This window comes from Procambarus clarkii, chromosome 42 (genome assembly GCF_040958095.1).
Source record: "Procambarus clarkii isolate CNS0578487 chromosome 42, FALCON_Pclarkii_2.0, whole genome shotgun sequence".
Classification (NCBI taxonomy): Eukaryota; Metazoa; Arthropoda; class Malacostraca; order Decapoda; family Cambaridae; genus Procambarus; species Procambarus clarkii.
In genome coordinates this window covers 37,867,167-37,873,795 of record NC_091191.1, presented here as the reverse complement: position 1 = coordinate 37,873,795, position 6,629 = coordinate 37,867,167, and positions in this window count along the sequence as shown.

The following is a 6,629-nucleotide window of genomic DNA, read 5'->3' as shown; positions in this document are numbered from 1 at the left end:
ACAGTATTTTAACGAGAAACAAATAGTTGATTGATAATGAAGTATTTAAGGTTAATTTCTAACCAATTATGTGTTTGCATCATTTTTATCGTATATATAATAAATTAATAACAATAAACTGAAAATTCACAAAAACGTGGAAAAACGGCAAAATATTGCCTAATTCGATGATATTTTGTTTAATTCCCATAAAAGAAAAGGGGGATGATAAACGTCAAAATATTGCTAAATTTGATGATTTTTAGTACAAAACAAAATGCAAGAAAACTTGCTTTAAAATGCAATATTATGCGAAATATTGAGATTTGAAGGCCAAATCACATATCGTGAGAAAACGTGAGGTAATATCGAAATATTGGTATAAACGAATATATTTACGTTAAATCACACTACATGAAAAACGTGAAAAAAGTCCCTATATTACCAAATTTGAGGATTTTAACTTCAAATTATAAAGCGAGGTTTCGTATTATTTAGATCCTAGAAAAGACATATTAAAATGTTGTTTCCAATACAAATGATAAAAATCGATGTGTTTTCATTAGAATTAACTAAAATGTTCCTGATTTTCCGTTTATATTACCAATGGAAGATGTACACGTAAAACCGCTCTAATCCGGCTGAAACGTCGATATATGCAATAAAAACAGAACTTCTCCCCTTTCAATATCTTACACAGTATTTTAACGAGAAACAAATAGTTGGTTGAAAATGAAGTATTTATGGTTAATTTCTAACCAATTATGTGTTTGCATCATATTTATCGTATATATAATGAACTAATAACAATAAACTGAAAATTTACATAAATGTGGAAAAACGGCAAAATATTGCCTAATTCGATGATATTTTGTTTAAATCACATAAAGGAAAAGGGGGATGATAAACGTCAAAATATTGCTAAATTCGATGATTTTTATTACAAAACAAAATGCAAGAAAACTTGCTTTAAAATGCAATATTATGCGAAATTCTGAGATATGAAGGCCAAATCACATATCGTGAGAAAACATGAAGTAGTATCGAAATATTGGTATAAACGAATATATTTACGTTAAATCACACTACATGAAAAACGTGAAAAAAGTCCCTATATTACCAAATTTGAGGATTTTAACTTCAAATTATAAAGCGAGGTTTCGTATTATTTAGATCCTAGAAAAGACATATTAAAATGTTGTTTCCAATACAAATGATAAAAATCAATGTGTTTTCATTAGAATTAACTAAAATGTTCCTGATTTTCTGTTTATATTACCAATGGAAGATGTACACGTAAAACCGCTCCAATCCGGCTGAAACGTCGATATATGCAATAAAAACAGAACTTCTCCCCTTTCAATATCTTACACAGTATTTTAACGAGAAACAAATAGTTGATTGATAATGAAGTATTTAAGGTTAATTTCTAACCAATTATGTGTTTGCATCATTTTTATCGTATATATAATAAATTATTAACAATAAACTGAAAATGCACAAAAACGTGGAAAAACGGCAAAATATTGCCTAATTCGATGATATTTTGTTTAATTCCCATAAAAGAAAAGGGGGGTGATAAACGTCAAAATATTGCTAAATTTGATTATTTTTAGTACAAAACAAAATGCAAGAAAACTTGCTTTAAAATGCAATATTATGCGAAATATTGAGATTTGAAGGCCAAATCGCATATCGTGAGAAAACGTGAGGTAATATCGAAATATTGGTATAAACGAATATATTTACGTTAAATCACACTACATGAAAAACGTGAAAAAATCCCTATATTACCAAATTTGAGGATTTTAACTTCAAAATATATAGCGAGGTTTCGTATTATTTAGATCCTAGAAAAGACATATTAAAATGTTGTTTCCAATACAAATGATAAAAATCGATGTGTTTTCATTAGAATTAACTAAAATGTTCCTGATTTTCCGTTTATATTACCAATGGAAGATGTACACGTAAAACCGCTCTAATCCGGCTGAAACGTCGATATATGCAATAAAAACAGAACTTCTCCCCTTTCAATATCTTACACAGTATTTTAACGAGAAACAAATAGTTGGTTGAAAATGAAGTATTTATGGTTAATTTCTAACCAATTATGTGTTTGCATGATTTTTATCGTATATATAATGAACTAATAACAATAAACTGAAAATTTACGTAAACGTGGAAAAACGGCAAAATATTGCCTAATTCGATGATATTTTGTTTAAATCATATAAATGAAAATGGGGATGATAAACGTCAAAATATTGCTAAATTCGATGATTTTTATTACAAAACAAAATGTAAGAAAACTTGCTTTAAAATGCAATATTATGCGAAATTCTGAGATTTGAAGGCCAAATCACATATCGTGAGTAAACATGAAGTAGTATCGAAATGTTGGTAAAAACGAATATATATACGTAAAATCACACTACATAAAAACCTGAAAAAAGTCACTATATTACCAAATATGAGGATTTTAACTTCATTTTATAAGGCGAGGTTTCGTATTACTTTGATCCCAGAAAAGACATATTAAAATGTTGTTCCCAATACAAATGATAAAAATGAATGTGTTTTCATTAGAATTTACTAAAATGTTACTGATTTTATGTTAATATTACCAATGGAAGATGTACACGTAAAACCGCTCTAATCCGGCTGAAACGTCGATATATGCAATAAAAACAGAACTTCTCCCATTTTAAATATCTTACACAATATCATAACGAGAAACAAATAGTTGGTTGAAAATGAAGTATTTATGGTTAATTTCTAGCCAATTATGTGTTTGCATCATTTTTATCGTATATTTAATGAACTAATAACAATAAACTGAAAATTTACAAAAATGTGGAAAAACGGCAAAATATTGCCTAATTCGATGATATTTTGTTTTAATCACATAAAGGAAAATGGGGATGATAAACGTCAAAATGTTGCTAAATTGGATGATTTTTAGTACAAAACAAAATGCAAGAAAACTTGCTTTAAAATGCAATATTATGCGAAATTCTGAGATTTGAAGGCCAAATCACATATCGTGAGAAAACATGAAGTAGTATCGAAATACTGGTATAAACGAAAATATTTACGTAAAATCACACTACATGAAAAACGTGAAAAAAGTCACTATATTACCAAATTTGAGGATTTTAACTTCAAATTATAAAGAGAGGTTTCGTATTATTTAGATCCTAGAAAAGACATATTAAAATGTTGTTTCCAATACAAATGATAAAAATTGATGTGTTTTCATTAGAAATAACTAAAATGTTCCTGATTTTCCGTTTATATTACCAATGGAAGATGTACACGTAAAACCGCTCCAATCCGGCTGAAACGTCGATATATGCAATAAAAACAGAACTTCTCCCCTTTCAATATCTTACACAGTATTTTAACGAGAAGCAAATAGTTGGTTGAAAATGAGGTATTTATGGTTAATTTCTAACCAATTATGTGTTTGCATCATTTTTTCGTATATATAATGAACTAATAACAATAAACTGAAAATTTACATAAACGTGGAAAAACGGCAAAATATTGCCTAATTCGATGATATTTTGTTTAAATCACATTAATGAAAATGGGGATGATAAACGTCAAAATATTGCTAAATTCGATGATTTTTAGTACAAAACAAAATGTAAGAAAACTTGCTTTAAAATGCAATATTATGCGAAATTCTGAGATTTGAAGGCTAAATCACATATCGTGAGTAAACATGAAGTAGTATCGAAATGTTGGTAAAAACGAATATATTTACGTAAAATCACACTACATGAAAAACGTGAAAAAAGTCCCTATATTACCTAATTTGAGGATTTTAACTTCAAATTATAAAGCGAGGTTTCGTATTATTTAGATCCTAGAAAAGACATATTGAAATGTTGTTTCCAATACAAAGGATAAAAATCGATGTGTTTTCATTAGAATTAACTAAAATATTCCTGATTTTCCGTTTATATTACCAATGGAAGATGTACACGTATAACCGCTCCAATCCGGCTTAAACGTCGATATATGCAATAAAAACAGAACTTCTCCCCTTTCAATATGTTACACAGTATTTGAACGAGAAACAAATAGTTGATTGAAAATGAGGTATTTAATGTTAATTTCTAACCAATTATGTGTTTGCTTCATTTTTATCGTATATATAAAAAATTAATAACAATAAACTAAAAATTCACAAAAACGTTGAAAAACGGCAAAATATTGCCTAATTCGATGATATTTTGTTTAAATCACATGAAGGAAAAAGGGGGATGATAAACGTCAAAATATTGCTAAATTCGTTGATTTTTAGTACAAAACAAAATGCAAGAAAACTTGCTTTAAAATGCAATATTATGCGAAATTCTGAGATTTGAAGGCCAAATCACATATCGTGATAAAACATGAAGTAGTTTCGAAATATTGGTATAAACGAATATATTTACGTTAAATCACACTACATGAAAAACGTGAAAAAAGTCCCTATATTACCAAATTTGAGGATTTTCACTTCAAATTATAAAGCGAGGTTTCGTATTATTTAGATCCTAGAAAAGACATATTAAAATGTTGTTTCCAATACAAATGATAAAAATCGATGTGTTTTCATTAGAATTAACTAAAATGTTCCTGATTTTCCGTTTATATTACCAATGGAAGATGTACACGTAAAACCGCTCCAATACGGCTGAAACGTCGATATATGCAATAAAAACAGAACTTCTCCCCTTTCAATATCTTACACAGTATTTTAACGAGAAACAAATAGTTGGTTGAAAATGACGTATTTATGGTTAATTTCTAACCAATTATGTGTTTGCATCATTTTTATCGTATATATAATGAACTAATAACAATAAACTAAAAATTCACAAAAACGTTGAAAAACGGCAAAATATTGCCTAATTCGATGATATTTTGTTTAAATCACATAAATGAAAATGGGGATGATAAACGTCAAAATATTGCTAAATTCGATGATTTTTAGTACAAAACAAAATGTAAGAAAACTTGCTTTAAAATGCAATATTATGCGAAATTCTGAGAATTGAAGGCCAAATCACATATCGTGAGTAAACATGAATTAGTATCGAAATGTTGGTAAAAACGAATATATTTACGTAAAATCACACTACATGAAAAACGTGAAAAAAGTCACTATATTACCAAATATGAGGATTTTAACTTCAAATTATAAGGCGAGGTTTCTTATTACTTAGATCCCAGAAAAGACAATAAAATGTTGTTTCCAATACAAATGACAAAAATCGATGTGTTTTCATTAGAATTAACTAAAATGTTCCTGATTTTCCGTTTATATTACCAATGGAAGATGTACACGTAAAACCGCTCTAATATGGCTGAAACGTCGATATATGCAATAAAAACAGAACTTCTCCCCTTTCAATATCTTTCACAGTATTTGAACGAGAAACAAATAGTTGATTGAAAATGAGGTATTTAAGGTTAATTTCTAACCAATTATGTGTTTGCTTCATTTTTATCGTATATATAAAAAATTAATAACAATAAACTAAAAATTCAGAAAAAAGGTTGAAAAACGGCAAAATATTGCCTAATTCGATGATATTTTGTTTAAATCACATAAAGGAAAAGGGGGATGATAAACGTCAAAATATTGCTAAATTCGATGATTTTTAGTACAAAACAAAATGCAAGAAAACTTGTGTTAAAATGCAATATTATGCGAAATTCTGAGATTTGAAGGCCAAATCACATATCGTGAGAAAACATGAAGTAGTATCGAAATATTGGTATAAACGAATATATTTATGTAAAATCACACTACATGAAAAACGTGAAAAAAGTCCCTATATTACCAAATTTGAGGATATTAACTTCAAATTATAAAGCGAGGTTTCGTATTATTTAGATCCTAGAAAAGACATATTAAAATGTTGTTTCCAATACAAATGATAAAAATCGATGTGTTTTCATTACAATTAACTAAAATGTTCCTGATTTTCCGTTTATATTACCAATAGAAGATGTACACGTAAAACCGCTCTAATCTGGCTGAAACGTCGATATATGCAATAAAAACAGAACTTCTCCCCTTTCAATATCTTACACAGTATTTGAACGAGAAACAAATAGTTGATTGAAAATGAGGTATTTAATGTTAATTTCTAACCAATTATGTGTTTGCTTCATTTTTATCGTATATATAAAAAATTAATAACAATAAACTAAAAATTCACAAAAACGTTGAAAAACGGCAAAATATTGCCTAATTCGATGATATATTGTTTAAATCACATAAAGGAAAAAGGGGGATGATAAACGTCAAAATATTGCTAAATTCGTTGATTTTTAGTACAAAACAAAATGCAAGAAAACTTGCTTTAAAATGCAATATTAAGCGAAATTCTGAGATTTGAAGGCCAAATCACATATCGTGAGAAAACATGAAGTAGTTTCGAAATATTGGTATAAACGAATATGTTTACGTTAAATCACACTACATGAAAAACGTGAAAAAAGTCCCTATATTACCAAATTTGAGGATTTTCACTTCAAATTATAAAGCGAGGTTTCGTATTATTTAGATCCTAGAAAAGACATATTAAAATGTTGTTTCCAATACAAATGATAAAAATCGATGTGTTTTCATTAGAAATAACTAA